The 20,359-nt window shown below is 52.1% G+C and overlaps 1 protein-coding gene across 2 annotated transcripts in view; it reads right to left on the minus strand.

Moving 5' to 3' along the window:
* Nucleotides 1–15,930, minus strand: part of MYO1B (myosin IB) — a 137,368-nt gene extending 121,438 nt beyond the window's left edge. Inside the window, exon 1 of one of the 2 annotated variants that reach the window (XM_045575324.1) lies at nucleotides 15,726–15,930. The gene's annotated coding sequence lies outside the window, so the exon portion shown is untranslated. Of the gene's footprint in view, nucleotides 1–15,704 lie in introns of both variants that reach the window. The other variant, XM_036421606.2, reaches the window with a different exon arrangement.
* Between the last annotated feature and the right edge of the window lie 4,429 nt (nucleotides 15,931–20,359).

Below are 20,359 nucleotides of genomic sequence, written 5' to 3' on the forward strand. Positions count from 1 at the left end.
GAGCCCAATGCTGGGGACTGAGCCCACGTCACCTGGACAAATGCCCTGACCCAGAATCAAACTGTGACCTCCTGGTTCATAGGTTGATGCTCAACCACTGAGCAACACTGGCAGGGTGAGATTTGTTTTGTTTTGTTGTTTTGTTTTTTAAATCCTCACCCCAGGATATTTTTCCATTGATTTTTAGAGAGAGTGGAAGAGAGAGGAAAGACAGAGAAATATCCATGTGAGAAAAACATATTGACTGGTTGCCTCCTGCATGCGTCCGGACCAAGGTCTGGGCCGGGGAGAAGACCGCAACCGAGGTATATGCTCTTGACCAGAATCGAACCCGGGACCCTTCAGTCCACAAGCTGATGCTCCACTGAGCCAAACGGCTAGGGCTATCATCACTTTTAGAAACTTTCCAGGTAGTTTCCAAAACATTCAAATGAATTCTCACAGAGACAAGTATTTTGGGCTCGATTTAAAATCGTGATATTAAATACAGTCAGTACTACCACCACGAACGGGTTTGGAATCACCGCCGCCCGAGTCTGGATGAGCCTCGGTCTCCACGGCAGGGAACCCTGGCTCGGTCGGGAGCACGCCGGGAGTGCTCACCGGGCACCGAGTGTGTGATGGGCACCGGCTGACATATGTATGGGACTCGGGAAAGAGGGCCCAGGAAGGAAGCAGCCCTAGACACTGAGAGAGGGAACGGCACCCACCTGTCGCCCGGCTAAGTACCTGGGTGGTTTTCAAAACCATGTTGACTCTGTCGCAAATGTACAGCCGAAAGTGCTCCAGTCATGTTAAAAAGCACAAAAATAACCCTTCAGACTCCCAACCAGACAGAGTCAAGAGTACAAGGTCGCATGTCATTCCAATAACCTGCCTCTTAAAGATAGACAGAATAAACATACACGCCACTATTAAAAACTAAATTTGAGTTTCAGACTTTAAAAACTGTCGACAGACATAAACGTTCCTCTCAAGGTTGCCCAGCAAAGTCTGGCACTTCTATTTTGGGAGGCCAAATAGTGACGATCCATCATTTGCAGACGTTTAGAAATCAGATAGTCAGCATCTTCACTAAAAACATGACATCTTAGGTAGAGGTCATTCTGACGCACTTCAACCGTGGACAGGAACACCACGTAACACATGTACACCAGAGACCCCGAAGCAGCCAACCAGGGTTTAAATAACATACACTCACAAGTCACCCAGGACCCCTTCACCAACACCAACACACAGCTTCAAAGAGCACAGCCTTCACCTCTACGCAGCTTCAGTCAAAAAACAGGCGACAAAAATGTCTACGGCAGAAAGGCCTAACACCTCCCCCATAAAGCAATTCCGCCCAGACCCTCCTGGGACAGCTACCCACCCAGTCTCACGCCAACCAAGGTCTGCCCTTGGGAAGATAAAAAAGAACCCAAACCCACACTCTTGAGAGAAAAAAATATTACTGACGTGGTGAAATGAGGTAAACTCAGCTACAACTTTTACTGAACCTTGGCCTAAATCAGTGGTCCGCAAACTCATTAGTCCACAGAGCCAACTATCAACAGCACAAAGATTGAAATTTATTTTGAGAGCCACATTTTTTAAACTTAAAACTTCTTCTAACGCCACTTGTTCAAAGTAGACTCGCTTAGGCCGTGGTATCTTGTGGAAGAGCCGCACTCAAGGGGCCAAAGAGCCGCATGTGGCTTGTGAGCCGCGGTTTGCCGACCACAGGTTTTAGTCTTATCACCCAATGATGTTCCCTACAGGGTTCGCCCCGCCCAATTGTAATGCCTAAGAGAACAGATGCTTGGGGACACGAGGCAGAGCTAGTGTTGAGGGGACAGGAGATGGAGTTAGCGTTGAGAAGGAGTTGAAGATGATGGGATTCATCCCAGGACGAGGAGAGAACCCACGACACCAAGGAAGTGGCCGCTAAGGAAGCAGCAGGAGGTGAGGGGGAGGCAGGAAGAGCATAGGTCACCAGGCCCCGGACAGGAGTGTGGCCAGCTGAAGCAGGCGGAGCAGTCAGCAGTGTGGAGGGCGAGGGAGCCCGGGGCAGGGAGAGAGGCAAGTTGGGCATTGGGCTTAGCATCCATTTCGTAGGGGTTGAATTGTGTGTGTGTGTGTGTGTCCCCTAAAAATTCATACATTGAAACCCTAGTCCCCAGGACCTCAGAATGTGACTGTATTTGGAGATGGGCCCATTAAAGAGGTAATTAAGCTTTAGCCGGTTTGGCTCAGTGAATAGAGCGTCAGCCTGCAGACTGAAGGGTCCCAGGTTTGATTCAGGCCAAGGGCACATGCCTGGGTTGTGGGCTCGATCCCCAGTAGGGGGCATGCAGGAGGCAGCCGATCAATGATTCTCTCACATCATGGATGTTTCTATCTCTCTATCCCTCTCCCTTCCTCTCTAAAATCAATAAAAATATTTTTTAAAAGAGGCGATTAAAATGGGGCCGTTAGGATGGACTCCCCTCCGATATGACCATCTGAGGACGCAGCAAGGTGACCTGCAGCCCAGGAGGCCTCAGGGGAAAACAAACCTGCCGGGGCCCGGATGCTGGACTTCGGCCTCCGGAACGGAGAGGAGAGAAGTGCTGTTGTTTAGGCCCCAGCAGACGGATGCCCCTTCTCCCACCCCTGCCACCACCAGCTCCCCTCTGCCTCCCCCACAGCGAGGTTCCTGATGGCCTCTCTGACAGTGACCTCCACAGCAGCACGGCCACACCCACCTGCGGGAGATCCCCTCGCCTGGGCCTCACACCCCTGCTTGTCTCTCAGTTCCAGGCCCTGCTGAGGCTCACTCACTGCCCAGAGACTCACATCCGCAAGGGAATCTGCCCCTCCAGGCCGGCCTGCCCCACACATCCCAGCATCGCACGGGCCAGACACACGGGAGGCACCGCACGCCGTCTCAGACTTCCCCTGACACTCTCCTCCCCCGCCTCCCGATTCAGTCACGGGATCCACCTCCTGGTTCAAGGGGGAAGCACAAATGTTCACAATCATCTCAGGCAAGGACTTGTTCTCAGCAAGGACTGTCAGAAATCACCCACTCCGTGGAGAAGGCCGCCTGCACAGAAACGCCCATCACAGTGTTGGGCAGAAGCAATGCAAATGCCCAAGCTGAGGAACTGATGGCACTCACCAGAATAACATCTATACTAATAAAAGGGTAAGATGCTACTTAGAACAGACCTCCTTCCGGACAAACCACAGTGGCAGGGGCTGAGGCAGAGGCAGTTAGAGGCGATCAGGCTGGCAGGGGAGAGCAGTTAGGGGTGATCAGGCAGGCAGATAGAGTGGTTAGGGGCTAACAGGCGGGCAGGCAGGTAAGCAGTTAGGAGCCAGTGGTCCCTAAACTGGCAGTAGGACATCCCCCAAGGGGTCCCAGACTGGAGAGGGTGCAGGCCGGGCTGAGGAACCCCCTACCCCGTGCATGAATTTCATGCACCGGGCCTCTAGTACAACTATCAAATGCATTTAAAATCCTAAAGCAATATAAAAAAATACACACTCTACGGTTACAATCATGTTAAAACACACACATAAAAAGTTTTGGAAGGAATATTTAGAAATGACCACAGTGAATATTTTAGAATAGTCGGCTCAAGTGGTGTGGCGTTTTTTTTTTTTTTAGCTCCATGCTCCAAGCTTTGTGTAATGTTCTTAAAATGACTCCCTAGTACAAAATATCCAAAAGAGCGTTCTGGGACTCCTGGGCGAACGTTCTGGAATTGGCTTGGTTTTAAGATAAAATGGGTATTTACTATAGAATTCCCTGCAACTATCGTGCTACCTCCGTGATCCATCCATCTGCTACAAGATCCAGTACAGGCCTCCATAAAACAGCTTCCCCCGAAATCCTATTACATATGTAGCCCTCAGCATGAGGCCCTAAAAACTGAGCATGTCTTTCAAGAAACCCACCGGACACAAACAGCCGCACGACGCTGGAGCCGGCCCTCCCTCCTCTGTTAACTCTCCTGGGCAGGAGGGGTCACCACTCACACGCTGCTGCCGAGAACACCAGTGCAGAGCTGGGAGCGGGTCCCGGAAGGTGAGTGGCCGCCCTATCAAATGCACGGCAGGCCCGCTGACACCCCAGGAAGGACGGGTTTCCCCCGTCCAGGGAGGAGAGCAGTCCTCAGCCAGGCCACCCTAGAGTGCACGAGGTGCTCGCCAGGATATAAAATGGTGCATTTCTTTAACATGTCACCTCTACCTTTCTGTTTGTTTTAAAGCTCTTATTGATTTCAGACAGGAAGGCAGAGGGAGAGACAGAAACAACAATGATGAGCGAGACTCATTGACCAGCTGCCTCCTGCATGCCCCCTGCTGGGGATCAAGTCTGCAACCCGGGCCTGTGCCCTGACCTCCTGGTTCATAGGTCAATACTCAACCGCTCAACCACCATGGCTGGGCTACCTAAACCTTGTTTTTGTTTTAATTGGCCATAAATGGTGAGTATTCAGATTGGGCTGGCAATGTTACCATTCTTTTTTCAACACTCAAGCCTTAGCTTTGGGATGCCTCAGCCAAACCCTGCCGAACAAACCCTGCCAATTTCTCCTCCACATTTTGGCGAACATGTGATGAAACAGGCAACACCACAAACGAAGCACAAGCTCTGGTGCCTACCTGCACCCACGTGGGTTTGTGATGAAACCTGACAAGCAACATCAGGTACGCAGACCCTCCGTGGCTGCATTTCCATCAGCCTGGCTCACGCTGTTGGCTCTGCTCTGGTGGTTCCCTGAGAACCCACCCCATCCAACTTGCAGCCCCACCCAGGCTGACTGCTGTAGCTTTTCCATAGGAATGGCCTGTCCTGGCTCAGGCTTCAGACGTTCCTAAAATCTCTCAGACAAGCAGCAGCTGGTGTCAATGTGCCCCAGAGCTATCAAGAAGAGACCCATGCTCTAGCCAGTTTGGCTCTGTGGATCAGCCTGCAAGCTGAAAGGTCCCAGGTTCAATTCCAGCCAAGGGCACATGCCTGGGTTATGGGCTCGGTCCCTGGTGGGGGGTGTGCAGGAGGCAGCCGATCAATGATTCTCTCTCATCATTGATGGTTTTATCCCTCTCTCTCCCTCTCCCTTCCTCTCTGAAATCAATAAAGAAATATATATTAGGTCTAGTAATAATTAATGTTGTTTTCTAATACTTTTTAAAATCGAATTTATTTAAACAATACAACAAAATTTAATCAACAATATAGTTGCCGTTGTTTTCTACTACTTGTGCCCAACGCTCAGGAAGCATTTTAATCCCTCTGTTGTAAAATTCTTGTGATTCTGATGCAAAAATTCGGTCAATGCATTTTTGAGGCATTCTTCATTATTAAATTTTGTTCCAAGAAGAAAGTTTTGCAAAGAACGAAACAAATGGTAATCAGAAGGGGCAATATCAGGAGAATATGCAGGTTGAGGGAGAACTTCCCATTCCAACTGGCGCAGTTTTTCAGCAGTGATTCTTACAGTATGCAGTCGTGCGTTGTCGTGGTGAAGAATTACGCCCTTCTGATTAATCAGCGCGGGTTCTTTTTCTCTTAAAGCTTGGGCTAACCTTTCCAATTGGGCACTATACACTGCACTTGTAATGGTTTGGAGATGGTAAAAGTTCATAATGAAGAATTCCTTTAAAATTCCACCAAACACACATCATCACTTTTTTCGCATGCAAGTCAGGTTTTGGCGTGGGCTGCGGAGCCTCAATTTTGTTCAACCATTGAGGCCGCCTTTTCAAATTAACATACAGCACCCATTCTTCATCTCCGGTAACAATTTGCTCTAAAAACGGCAAACGGTTTTGACGAGAGAGGAGCGAACTGCAAATTGGGACTCTTTGATGACGGTTGTTGTCGGTCAACTCATGAGGAACCCATTTTCCAAACTTTTGGACTTTGCCAAGTGCACGCAATTGATTGGAAATTGTTTTTTGTGAACAATTTAAAGTTGTCGCAAGCTCTTGTTGGGTAATTTGAGGATTTTGCACCAAAAGAGCTTGAAGAGCTTCTTGATCAAAATTGGACACACGGCCTCAACCTCTCTTGTCATCTAACGAAAAATTTCCCTCGCGAAATTTCTCAAACCAACGCTGGCATTTTCTGGCGCTAACTGCATCTTGACCAAGAGCACTACAGATGTTTTTTGCAGCCTCAGTTGCTTTTCTTCCTAATTGGAACTCGTAAAGCATGCAGTGCCGAATAGGCTCTTCATCCGCCATCTTCTTAGCCCTAGTTTTGCAACAAAAACCAAACCAAATACAAACTTTTTCAAGCAAAACTTGTTAATTGCACTTCACACGTTCTGTAGATACCACGTGTTTGAAGGTTATGTCAATACAAGTCAACGCCAAGCAAGATTTTAAACAAATGTTAAAAAACGACATTCATTATTACTAGACCCGAGATATGCCGTATTTTTCGGACCATAAGACGCACCAGTTTTTAGAGAAGGGAAATGAAGAAAAAAAGATTCTGAAACAAATAGTGTCCTAAAATATTTTATGTGCATTAAAACCCAACATCACAGTCATAAACACATGTAATCAACCCTGTAAAGTAAACAGCAGCATTTAGAACCATTTTAGAGCCGGGCAAGCACACAGAGACCACACAGAGCCGGGCAAGTAAAAGAACTTTTTTTTTAAAGTATATGTGTAGGCTATATTTGGACCATAAGACGCAGGGACTTTTTCCCCCCACTTCTGGGGGGAAAAAGTGCGTCTTATGGTCCGAAAAATATGGTGTGTGTGTGTGTGTGTGTGTGTGTGTGTGTGTGTGTGTATATACATATATATATATGTGTGTGTGTGTGTGTGTGTATATATATATATATATATATATATATATATTTTTTTTTTTTTTTTTTTTTTTTTTAAAGAAGAAGAAGCAGAAGCAGCAGCAGCAGCAGCGGCAGCGGAAGCGGAAGCGGCCCTGAACCCGGCACTAGCACCAGCCTGTCTTGCTTCAGGGCGTGGCCTCACTAGGGCACTTCCAAGCTCAAGACAAAAAGCAGCCATCTGCAGATTGCTCAGTAGCTCCTGCCAGGTGGCCCAAAGAACGTAAAAGGAAAGCAGGAAAGTTCATTGAACTTTAAAAAAAGTAACTGAAATCAATGGGACTTTGAGGAAACGTGTCAGATTTGGCAATGTTTTCTTTGTAAAAAACATATTTTGGTAATTTTCCAGAATTCTGTTCTTCTAGTTTGGAAAAGTTTAAAATTCTGACACATCACAAAATGGTACCGACACCGGTAACCCTCAGGAAAATAGGGAAAGAGGAAAACTTTAGTTTTAGCACTCTCCATCTTTCAGGCCCCGAGCCCCCCAAGATTTCTGGTGCTTTTAAGAAAGTCACAGACCCTCCCTCCTCCCCCGCCCCAGAGTTCAGTGAGTGAGTTAGGGAATTCATTTATTCTTTCTTTCATTGATTCTTTGTGTGGCTAAATAAGAAGCAATTTAATTTAGATTTTTGAGGGCGAAAAGTTACACTTATTTTTACAATTAAAAATAAGAACACCCCTAACTGGTTTGGCTCAGTGGATAGCGTCAGCCTGCGGACTCAAGGGTCCCGGGTTCGATTCCGGTCAAGGGCATGTACCTTGGTTGCGGACATACCACCAGTGGGGGTTTGCAGGAGGCAGCTGATGGATGTTTCTCTCTCATCGATGTTTCTGACTCTCTATCCCTCTGCCTTCCTCTCAATAAAAAAAAAAAATCAATATGATATTTTTTTTAAAAAAGAGAATGATCATGTAATTATGGATGTTTGAGAGACATCCCTGAAACTTATAAAGCTGTCGGAGTCTACCTCGGCCTCCTGCCCCAGTGTCCCAGAACACTCGGTACTCTGCTCCTCCGGAGAGCAGACTCCTGACCTGGCCCCGGGTGGCAGCTCACACGAGCCTATGAACACCTCTCCACACCCTGGAGACGGCGGCCAGTGGGAACCCCTTCCCCTTGGCTCACCACGAGGGGGCAGAGGGAAACTGAGCTCTCCTTATTCCAAGACTGCTGGAGGCCCGCAAAAGAGCCCACCGAACAGCTCGGGGGAAGCTCCATGCGGGTGAAAAGTAGGCGTTTCCTAGAAGCCGGAGGCTGGCCTGCCTTCTGATAGGAATAAAGCTGTGATGGTCCTTCAGAATCACTTCCAAGGGGGAATGATCTGCGAGGAACCCAGCATCACTACGACCTGAAGACCGCAGTGGGGCTTCGGGGTCTGAGAATCCGTGATTTCAAAGGAAGCAGCGCGGAGGGCGGAGCGGGGAGGCGAGCACAAAAAGGAAGCGGGCCAGCAGGATCGTGCCCCCCGGCGGCTCTTCTAGAGGGTTCTTCCTGGACGGAGTGTGTGGAAAACCGCGCTCAGGAAGCCGGTGGAAATGAGTAGGCACAGACGCACCACAGCAGGGCCATCCCCAGCATCTGCTCCGCTGCTGTCCTTTCCACGCCGTTCCCCAAATCTCCTTAGGGAGACGGAATTCTTGTTGTTGTTTTTAATACCGTTTAAGACCCTGGGATGCACCCTTTTGAGCTTACATGTTTTTATCTTTTTTAGTTTGTTTTTTTTTTAAATATATTTTATTGATTTTTTTACAGAGAGGAAGAGAGAGGGATAGAGAGTTAGAAACATCAATGAGAGAGAATCATCGATCAGCTGCCTCTTACACACCCCCTACTGGGGATGTGCCAGCAACCAAGGTACATGCCCCTTGACCGGAATCAAACCCGGGACCTTTTAGTCCGCAGGCCGACGCTCTATCCACTGAGCCAAACCGGTTTTGGCTGAGCTTTCATGTTAACACAGTGGAGTAAGTGCCATTTCAAAGTGTCTGGAGTCCACGGGGGGATTGGAAAGGGCGGGGGGGGAACCAGGCCTCCTCTCGCTGTCCTCTCCCCACAGCCCAGGAGGCTGGCGCCGGGCACTTCTAGAAGCTCGGGATTCTTGATTGGTAAGAAAAGGAAGATAATCATTTTCACTTCTCTCTAGGCCTCCCCCTCTAACTCTGCTCCTGGAAGAGTGGGAGTCCATCCCAACGCCCCTCTCCTCGCACAAAATCCCCTTCCGTCACCGTCAGCCCCGCCCCGCAGTGCCTCTCCGCCCTGTCATCACAGACATCAGGCCCTGAGCGCCCGCTGGGACCAGATCAGACAACCCGAGAGCCCACTGGAAGAGAACGATGCGCCCCGAGAGGGAGTCAGGAGACTCCCAGGCAGGGCTGGCTCTGCTCTCGCCCACGCTCCCTCGTGATGCGGGATGGGGGAGGGGAGGCAAGCACAGGACCCAAGAGAAGGAGGAGAAGTCCGGAAGCTTCCAATGGATCGTTGCTCCCAGCTCTGCTCTAGCCACTCGCAGCCACAGGCCCCACTCTGGGTGACTCAGGAAGCCAGGCGGGCGGGAAGGAGGGAGGGAGGCAGGGTTCGCTCTCGACTCCTTAAAAGTGGCCCAAAGCCCTAACGCCGTGGTCGGCAAACTCAATAGTCAACAGAGCCAAATATCAACAGTACGACGACGGAAGTTCCTTTTGAGAGCCCAATTTTTTAAACTTAAACTTCTTCTAACGCCACTTCTTCAAAACAGACTTGCCCAGGCCATGGCATTTTCTGGAAGAGCCACACTCAAAGGGGCCAAAGAGCCGCATGTGGCTCACGAGCTGCGGTTTGCCGACCACGGCCCTAACCAGTTTGGCTCAGTGGATAAAGAGCATCGGCCTGCGAACTGAAGGGTCTCGGGTTCGATTCCAGTCAAGGGTATATACCTTGGTTGCGGGCACATCCCCAATGGGGGGCGGGGGGTAGAGGGGTGCAGGAGGTAGCTGATCGATGTTTCTCTCCTGTCGAAGTTTCTAATTCTCTCTCCCTCTCCCTTCCTCTCTGTAAAAAAATCAATAAAAATATTTAAAAAAACAAAAGTGGCCTGTAACCTCACAGAGCACCACCCCAGGAGGCCGTGTGCTGCTCTGGAAAGAGTCTTGGGCTTGACCTGTACCCCCCGCAGCAGGTTTCCCCACCCCCTCATCGCAGACAACCCCCACCCCACCCCATCCCGCGGAAGGACAGCGACGGGAATAAAGGGGCAGAGCTAGTATGCAGAGTACCAGGCTGAGGCCCGCCACGCCCCACCTTCAATCGGCAGGAGCGCAGCCGTCCTACACAAGATAAGCGACTGGTTCTCTGGAGACCTGGCACTTCCTGCCCACAGTGCCCATGGGCCTGAGGCCTAGGAACAGCCTCCGGGGACTGACAGAGCGCCGTGCTGAGCACAGGCTGAGCATGGGGTGCGGCAGGAGTGGAGGGAGGCAGCAGGAGGACCCCAAGGACCTGCCACCCACCCGCCGGGGCCCGCCACGCTAGCCAACACCTCCCCCCACGGAAGGGCACCTCCTGCATCCCCACGGCCCGCACAAGGACCCGCCTCGCCCTGCGGGGGCAGCGCACGCACCAGGAGGATGCTCCCTGAGATCAGGACCCGGGCCCCTGCCACGCCCTCGGAGGCAGGAAATGGAAGGAAGGACGAGGACCGAGTGGGCATTGTGTCCGGCTTCCTCCCACCCTCCTGCTCCCGTTGGTGTTCAGCCTTTGTCTCGGCAGCCAGCCTGGGCTGGCGTGGCCTTGGCCACCACAGCTGCCACAGCTGTTCTCTGCACTTCACCACCATCGACTCCCTGGGCACCCGATGTGGCCTGCTCCATCCTCCGAGGCACAACAGCTTTTCTGCATTGACTTTCTTTTCTTTTTTTTTAAATTGATTTCAGAGAGGAAGGGAGAGGAAGAGATAGAACATCAACAACGAGAAAGAATCCTTGATCGGCTGCCTCCTGGAGGCCCCTCGCCAGGGATCAAGCCGGCCACCAGGGCATGTGCCCTGACTGCGAAATGAAACCTTATCTTACTTTACCTTACCGGTTCACAGGCCGACGCTGGACCACGGAGCCCTGCGGGCTGGGCTCCTTGGCTGCTTTTTAACGCATCGCTGTGTGCTTAATGAGACGGGAATTGACGGAGGAGGTACTGACCACGGACAAGACACCGAGAGGAGGCTCTGAGCGTGGGATGCTAGTGAGCATCCTCCCGCCTTGGCCGCTGGGAGGTTGGGAGGTGCTCCCTGTGAGAACGCAGGCCTGGTGTCTGCACACGCTCCCTCTGCACATCCCGTGGAGGAGGCGCACGAGGGACCCCACCTACCCCATGTCCCCGAGAACCCCACATGGTGTCCTAGCCTGAAGTAACTAACAAGTGAAGTGGGCCTTCCCGTCTTCAGAGTCTGAGCTTGGAAACAAAAAGCCGGTACCGACTTCTCCCTCTGCCCAGCAGCACCCTGGGAAATCCACACACAAGGGGTGAGGCGCGGGCTGGAAGCTATTCCGCCCTGCACCCGATGGTCACTCTTGGGTCCACGTCAGTATCTTCGCCCGGCATCACCCTCCATTCCACTCAAGGACGGTCAGCCGGCTGCCCTGGCTCCGTGGTTGAGCGTCAACCTGTGAAACCGAGGTCATAGTTGGATTCCCGGTCAGGGCACATACCCAGGTTGTGGGCTCAATCGCCAGTAGGGGGAGTGGTGGAGCCAGGCAATGATTCTCTCTCATCATGGATGTTTCTCTCTCCCTCTCCTTCTCCTTTTCCTTCTCCCTACCTCTCTGAAATCAATTAAAAATATATATATTTAAAAAAAAAAAAAAACCAGAAAGGAAGGATACCACCTCCATTCCCTTTCCAGGTTGATGCCTCGCTTCCCCCGTGGGGAAAAGACGAACACGGAAATTCTGCGGAATGCGTGTTCCCACGAGGCTCAGAAAGCCGATGATCTCAGAGGATATTCTAAAGAAAGACCCTTGACACTTCCCGAGGAAAGAATGTCTTTTTCAAGGCCACGGCCAGGACACAAAGCATGTGCTGGGAAAATCTACCGCGGCTGCTGCTGCTGCTGCGTATGTTTCCAATTCTGATGGCCCATTTCCTCTTTATAATCACATTCCTCCCCTCCGCCTCCCTCTCTAAAAGGGACACAGGCAGTCGGTCTCAGGGAAGAGGCAACTCGGAGCGCCCTGAGACACAGGCTGAGAGAGGAGAAGGCTAAGCGAGTGCCAGCAGGCATAAAACGCTGGAATCCTCTAGAAGGCCGGCTCCATCCGCCACTTTTAAATGTTTCCAAAAACGAACTTAAATGTTGGCACGCCTAACTTTCTAGACATAAAGCTTCATTCACATAAAGCGAATCCCTGCGGGCCACCACCCAGCACAAAGCCTGTTGGCGACACCGCTTGGAGAGCTGTAAGGCCAGGAGTCTGGCCTTTCGACCAGCTCACCTCGGCTTAGGAAGAATCGATTACGGCAACATATGTGGATGGGATTCCCAACTGCAGAGGGCTGCTAATCAGATGGCTGCTGTTCCCATTGATAAAAGATATAATACCCTACAGCACATGTGTCAAACACAAGGCCCGCGGGCCAAATCCGTCCCGCCAGGCCTTGCAATGTGGCCCGCACCGCGCTGTCATCACTGCACTCCGCTGCGTTTCCATCACAATGACAGTTTATGACTGTTCAGTAAACCATTCGGCCCGCGATTTAGGCTGGATTTTAGATTTTGGCCCCTTCTCTGATTGAGTTCGACACCCCTACCCTACAGTGTACCCTTTAAAGAGAAAGGATGTGTGGCTCAGTGGTTGAGCGTTCACCCATGAACCAAGAGGTCATGGCTCGATTCCCCGCAGGGCACATGCCCTGGTTGCAGGCTGCATCCCCAGGAGGGGGCATGCGGGAGGCAGCTGACCAATGATTCCCTCTCATCGTGGATGTCTCTCTCTCTCTCTCTCTCTCTAAGTCCGTAAAAACATATTTTTGAAAAAGAGAGAGGAAAAAGGACCTTGGAATCAAAGAAGAGAATTCAAATCTCCCCTCCACCACTTACCATCTACAGAATTAGGGTGCAAGGGGCAGTTCCTGACCTTCGTCCTCGGCTTCCCTCTAGCAAGGGGTGAGGATGCATGCAAAACCCTCTGTACACAGTGAGCCCTTCCGAACCTGAGTGACAGCTCTAGTCGGCCATTTAATTCACGTCCACATGCCCAGGGACTGAGAGAAGATGACTGAGAGAAGAGGAGAAGAGGGAGAGAGGAGACTCTCACCCACAAGGAGGACTAACGTCCAGCACCCGGATCCGATCACCTGAGGATCCCTTCTTACTCCAGCACCACCCACCCCACTCCGTCCCCTTCCCCTCGGACTCAGGAGCTCCGAGTGGCTCTGCCAGCACCAGGGAGTGTCCATCTGTAACACCACGCTGGACGCGCGGCGGGCGATTCCATCATTTATCCCATCCCATGAAGGGGGTGAGGCCTACACAGGGGCATCCATCAGACACCTGTGGCCAGAGACCAGCCATTTCAAAATATTTCTCTTGATTTCAGAGAGGAAGGGAAAGGGGGAGGGAAATGGAAACATCCCGTGATGAGAATCATGGATCAGCTGCCTGCTGCACACCCCACACTGGGGATCAAGCCCACAACCCGGGCCTCTGCCCTGATCAGGAAGCGAACCGTGACCTCCTGGTTCGTAGGTGGATGCTCAACCACGGGGCCACATCAGCTGGGCAGAGACCGACCATCTAAGAGGATCCCCCAGCCGCGACTCCAGGAGCAGTCCCGGGTCCCATGCTTTGCATCGCGTTCATGTGTGTGCCAGGGAGGGCCTGGGCGGCATCGAATGATGCTCTATTTCACACAACTCACCACATGAAGGAAAGACCAAATGGAAAGGAACAGGAATGGGAGCCTCCCTCAGTTCCCAGCCCCGGCGCCGCGTGTTGCCAGCTCGCCTGTTGGACGGCGTCCCGCTGCCACGTCACCGCGCCGTGGCTCCTGAGGACACGTCCACGGCTTCGCCTCCTGACAATCTGACCACATCCCTCGGAAAAAGACAGCCCTCCGTGGCCGCAGCTCTTTCCATTACCACTGCTCCGGCCAGGAAAACCGCTTTTCCCCTGAAGTAAGCGTCTCTTTTGCCTTCTAAGCTTACGAGGCTTCCAAACTGGTTCGCCCGGAGATGAATGGCCCCCGGGGCCGTTTCCAGGGGGCCCTGGGCTTGTCAAGGAAGTAGCTCTGGGCCACTTTGCAGGCCTGCCCGCAGCCGGGTGGCCGGGACTGTCTCCTAACTCATCCCCGGTCACTCTCGGGACCCTTCCCTCCCGGTCCCACAGGCACCAACCATGAATGCCTGGGAATGTCAGCCTCCTCCCCAAACAGTGCTGCTTGGAATACCCCATTCAAACAACTCTCATCATTCAACACCCCCCCCTCCCCCCCCCCCCCCCCCCCACACACACACACACACACAACTCCTCCCAGGTCAGCCAGTCCTCCTGGGTTTCCTGGTTCCCATCTAGGAAAGAGTCCCTTAACAAATGCCCCACAGGCTGCATTGACTCCTCCCTCCCCCTAAGAAAAAACCCCGTTCACCAACATGGGAAGCCGTCCCTTTCTCTGTGGCAGAAGGCCCGCCATGGGGGGCAGGGGTGCGCAAAGCCTGGCTCCTCTCTCTAAATCGCCGCACCGGGGTGTGCGGGGTGTCTTCTGGGAAAGACTGGACAAGGGTTTTCCAATGCAGCGTTACATAACCGGAGTCGTTTCTTTAGCAATGGCTCATTTGCTGGTGGTTTCCCCCTCCCCCCAAACATTCCTGGGAAATTGTTATGGTACACTATTACAAAACATCGTATGTCCGGATGGATTCTATAGAATGAGCCTCCGCCCCTTCGGCCAGTACCCATGGGCTGCGCGCACAGACACCCCGACCGCACAGATACCCTGATTCGCAGGGAAAACAAAACCAACAAAACCTAAAAGAGTGGTCTTCCTCTGTGACGGGCAAAATCTGATTCCAGGAAACCAACCGCGGGGAGCGCCCAGAACTCGGGGAAGCTCACAACTTGTTGCAGCCACGAGCGCTCCCCCGCAGCCTGAACAAAGCATTGCCAACGCGCTCCAGAAGCCGCGGGCCCGCGGGCGGCGCGGGTGTGTTTGTAATTAACTCTCCATCCAGGACCCGCGTCACCCCCTCCCCGGCCTCTCCCGGCCCAGCACCCTCCGGGGCGCCCGCTCCCAATCTGGTTTCCATCCCGGCCCCGCCCCCGCCCCCGCCCTGCCCTCCCGGGAGCCGTGCATCCACCCCGTCCCGGGCAGGAAGCGGCGCCGGGCAGCCCCTCGCCGGCCGAACAAAGGAGCGGGCGCAGCTGCCGCGCGCAGCCCGCGGCCCCGGCCCCTGCCCCGCCGCCGGGGCGCGCCGCACCTGAACCCCGGTCCCTGTCCCCCATTGTTCTGCCTCCGCCTCCTTCCCCGAGGAGGCCACCCGCGTCCCTCCACGGAACCGGGGGGCCAGGGAGCAGCCGTGGGCCGGAGAGATGGCCGGGGCGCGAGGAAGGTCGGGGTCCCTATGCCCACGGGTCCGCGGGGCGAAGTGAGAGCAACTTGGTTCGCGCGCCCCCTCGCCTCGCTCCAGACCCCGAAGCCACAGCGGGGCCACCCGCCCTGCGCACCCTCCGCGGGCCCGGGGTCTCGCCGCAGCGCCGCCTCGCCCCGCCGCAGACCCTGCGGGGACCCGGCACAAAGGCGCGCGGGGGGCGCACGCTTCACCGCCCCCCGAGGGCCGCGCGGACCCGGCGGAAAGGGCAGGGGAGACGGGGAGGGGGAGAGGAAGCGAGCTCTCCGTACCTTGCCGGGCGCCCTTGCCTCCTCGTCGTCCTCTCTCCGCGGCGCCGGGACGCGGGCCACCGGGAGGGTGCAGGTCCCGGGAGGCTGTCCCGCAGCTGCGCCCCCTGCGCTCGGGCTCCGTCCTCCACGCGCGGCGCCGGGGCTGCGGTGCGCGCTGGGCGGCGAGCGGAGTGCGGGCGCCGCGGAGCGCGGGCTGCGGCGGGAGCTCGGCCACTCCCTCCCGGCGGGGCCGGCCCAGGGGCGGGGGCGGCGACCTCGCTGCCGGATTCGCCCCTCCGCGCGCCCGCGGGACCCGAGCCGCCGCCTCCCGGCCGCTCACCTCCGGCCTTCCCGGTGCCGGCCGCACAGCGCCCCCCGGCGAGCGCCAGGGGCAGCGCCGCACCCCGGGGCCAGCCCAGATGCGACTGGAATGGGAGAGGAAACGGGGAGGGGTCGGTTCCCCAGACCCTGACCCCCGCGCCCCAAAGGAAGGCGAGGTCCTTGTGCCCCTTTCACGCGCGGACTGACTCCGTGGAACCAGGGGCGTGGGGAGGGGCCGGAGGGTTGGCAGCGAGGAGCCAGCCTGGGGCCAGTGCCTGCCCAGAGTGGGAGTGTTCCCGGTCCTTCCTCCTCTTCCAGGTTAAAACGTTTGATACCCAAGAATATCATAAAATACTCACTTATCCAATAAAGGGGGGGAAGTATTGATGGCAAAGTGTGCTTTCAGGGGTAAGGTTTTTCATATCGATGAGCCCACTTCATCTCGCATAAGGCTACGTAGGCACTGGCCAATTCTGTTAAAGAAAATAAAAGATGGTTGAAAAGTTCAAATGCCCGTTTATGTCTGAATACGGGGCAGTGATCTGCATGTCACTTAGGTTGGAGCCCTCACTCCAGCCGGCCTCTGGCCGCTTTGCAGAATTTATTTTTATTATTTAATTATTTATTAAATCCTTATTATTGAAAGTATTACCTATACACTCTGTCCTCTTTCTCCCTCTACCCCCCATTGACCCCTTCTAGCCAGTCTCCCGCCCCAGGCCTTCACACCGCTGTGGTCTGTGTCTGGGGATTATGCATCTATGCATACAAGGTCTTCAGCTATCTCTTCCTGTCCAGCCACCCTCCCTGCCTTGTGAAAACAGGCGTGCTGAAATATTGAATTCAGGTTACGTCATTGAAATCGATGTCCTCATGCTCGCCACCTCCTGCAGACGAACCAAATTGTTATTTGACTTATTTTTAATTAAACTTGTTCTGATTCCTATACATTATTGAACTACATTTATTTTTGTTATTCCTTTTATATGATTCAACATGCCAGAACGGAGATAGACCGTTGGAGGAGAAATGAATAGTATTGTCACCTCTTTGTGGAATTCAGAACAAGCCGCCCGACCCAGGTCCCGGTTTCCTCATCCCCAGGAGGGAGGGTGCCTGTCTGAACTGACTCAGTGGGTGCGTTGAGGATTACTTGACTCAGGTGTTAAAAGCCATGTGGGCTCAGCAATCGTCACTCCTGGCTCTGGCTATTTTGTCCTATAATGAAACGAGGTGCCATAAACGGGGCCAGGTTTCAATGGGCTGACCTATATCTGGAAACTGTCACTAAAATGAGGTGAACCAAGGATCAGACCATATATAGCAACTCCGTCCCCACCGGCAGCAGGCCACAGGCACTGGGGTTTGTCAAATGCCACCGGTCGAGTTCGGAGAAGAGGCAGTCCCCCCCAGACAGCATCTGCTGGGAATGCCCATCATCGATGACACCAACAGGTACCAATCCAGGTCTGCAGAAGGCAGGAGGATGGTCTCAGCAAGACAGACTGAGTGCCAGGCTCTGGTGTCTTTTTCTACTTTCATCTTCACAAAATCCTGGGCGGCAGGTTCCTCTCATTGCTTAAAGACCAGGAAAGGCAAGGACAGACAGGGCCTCCTGCTAATCCGTGGCCATGGCGGCTCTAAGATCTGTCCACCCAGCTGTTAGCACGCCTTCCATGAAGGAGTGGAGGCTGCTGCCTTCCCTTCAATATGGGCGGGACTTGGTGACTTGATTCTAACAAATACAACAGAGCTGAAGCGATGCTATAGTCATAACTTTTGTGTGTGTGTTTTTATGTGGTTTTTTTTTTGTCATAAACTTTGATTTAGCTTGTAAAAGGAAGTGTAGCTTTAAAAAAGAAATATATATATATATATATATATATATATATATATATATATATATATATATAGTTGATTTCGGAGAGGAAGTGAGAGTGAAACATTACTGGTGAAAGAGAATCATGGATCGGCTGCCTCCTGCACGCCCCCTACTGGGGATCGAGCCCACAACCCGGGCACGTGCCCTGACCGGGAATTGTGACCTCTCAGTTCGTGGGTTGGTGCTCAACCACCGAGTCTCACCAGCCCAGCAGGACTCATGTTCTCGTCCTTAGTTATTGTACATCACCTCAAATGAGTGAAGGGCCTTCTCATTCTAAAAAAAATCTGTCTTTGTGTTTGCCTTTCTGCCCTCTCCTTGGCTGCCTACAAACAACGTTCACCCACATACCCTTTGAGGCCAAACTCAGTTCTCACCTCTTCCTGACCATCTTCCTGAATTGGCTTCTGCTTTTGTTACTATGGTAACATCTTGATGCCCCATCCTTGCGGTATCCTATTAATTTGCTCCAGTTTGTGAAATCTTTCCGGTCATTTTCTTATAAATGCTGGCCTCTGCCACTAGATGATAGGCCTCTAGATTAAAGGAATAATTCTGTTTGAAAACACCAGGGGCATGAACATAAGAATGCTTTACCGGGCTGACTGTGTTCCAGAAAGTGTTCTGACTGATCTGTGTTGTGTTCACTTATGTAACCCTCACAGCAGCCCAGTGCGATACGTTATTATTACTATGGTACCCTATTTTACAGATGGTGAAACTGAGGTAAAGACAAATTAAGTTACTTGTTTAAGGTCGCCCAATAACGACATGAGAGCCAGAATGTGAATGTAGTCAGTCTGGCCTCAGGTCCAGGCTCTTATCTCAGAGCTACATGTACCACGACCGCTCACATCCGTGAGCGTTTCATCTGTGAGCTCTTTCTTCTTTCTCTTGTCTTTGAAAACAGGTACAATCATCCTCGGAGTCCCCTTCAGATACTAAAACCCTCCAATACTCAAGTGCCTCATAAAAATGGCGTAATCTTTGCATGTAACCTACACACATCCTCCGTATATTTTAAATCGTCTCTAGATTACTTACAATACCTAAGTAATCACCTAATGGAAATACTGTGTAAATAGTTGTTGTATTGTGTTGTGTAGGGCGGTGGTCGGCAAACTCATTAGCCAACAGAGCCAAATGTCAACAATACAACGATGGAAATTTCTTTGGAGAGCCACATCTTTTAAACCTAAACTTCTTCTAATGCCACTTCTTCAAAATAGACTCTCCCAGGCCGTGGCATTTTGTGGAAGAGCCACACTCAAGGGGCCAAAGAGCCGCATGTGGCTCAAGAGCCGCGGTTTGGCAACCACTGGTGTAGGGGATAGGGATAATGATAAGAAAAGGAAGTCTACATGTGCTCGGTACATCCACAACCACTGTAGGCCTGGCTGTAAATGCATGTCAGCAACAACGCCGCCTTCTTCCCCAAATATTTTCAGTCCGCGGTGGGCCAGATCCCAGGATGAGAAACGTGCAATGCGCAGGGCCATCTGTGTTGTCTGATTGCTTTATTACACATCCCCGAGTCCAGAATCGCGCTCCAAAAGTGGTAAGCACTGAATGCATATTTCTTAGCTTCATTCAAAAGGAAACCTCTTTGTGTACTTAAAGAGTGCCTTAGAAATAAATGGTTACTGCCCAAAATGTTATTGGAAATTCAAATTAGGCATTATAAAAAATATTTCAGTAGCATTTTCTGCCTCCAGGGCTCGGCAGCAAAATCACAATTCTTACTCTAAGTATTTAAACATGGGTAGGTAGAAAGTAGCTAGGAGAGTGGATCTTGGAAGTCCTCATCACAAGAGGAAAACAAAAAATGTTATAACTCAGCCCTGGCCAGGTAGCCCAGTGGGCTGGAGCATTGTCTTGATGCAGCAAGGTTGTGGGTTCGATTCCCATCAGGGCATAAATGGGTGGAACAACAAAGTCAATGTTTCTCTCTTTCCCTTCACCTAAAATTAATCAATAAATAAAATTTTAAATGTAACTGCCCAGCTGGTGTGGCTCAGTGGTTGAGTGTTGACTTATGAACCAGGAGGTCACGGTTCCATTTCCGGTCATAGCACATGCCCAGATTGCAGGCCTGATCCCCAGTGGGGAGCATAGAGGAGGCAGCTGATCCATGATTCTCATCATTGATTTTTCTCTCTCTCTCTCTCTCTCTCTCTGCCATTCCCTTCCTCTCTGAAATCAATGAAAAAATATATATTAAAAATAAATAAATGGCCCTAGCTGGTTTGGCTCAACAGATAGAGAGTCGGCCTGCGAACTTAAGGGTCCCAGGCTCGATTCTGGTCAAGGGCACATGCTGAGGTTGCACGCTTGATTCCCAGTGTGGGGCGTGCAGGCAGCAGCTGATCCATGATTCTCTCTCATCACTGATGCTCATATCTCTCTCTCCTTCTCCCTTCCTCCCTGAAATCAATAACAATATATGCAAACAAACAACAAACAAAACACATTT

Source organism: Pipistrellus kuhlii, unplaced genomic scaffold, assembly GCF_014108245.1.
Source record: "Pipistrellus kuhlii isolate mPipKuh1 unplaced genomic scaffold, mPipKuh1.p scaffold_m20_p_7, whole genome shotgun sequence".
Classification (NCBI taxonomy): domain Eukaryota; kingdom Metazoa; phylum Chordata; class Mammalia; order Chiroptera; family Vespertilionidae; genus Pipistrellus; species Pipistrellus kuhlii.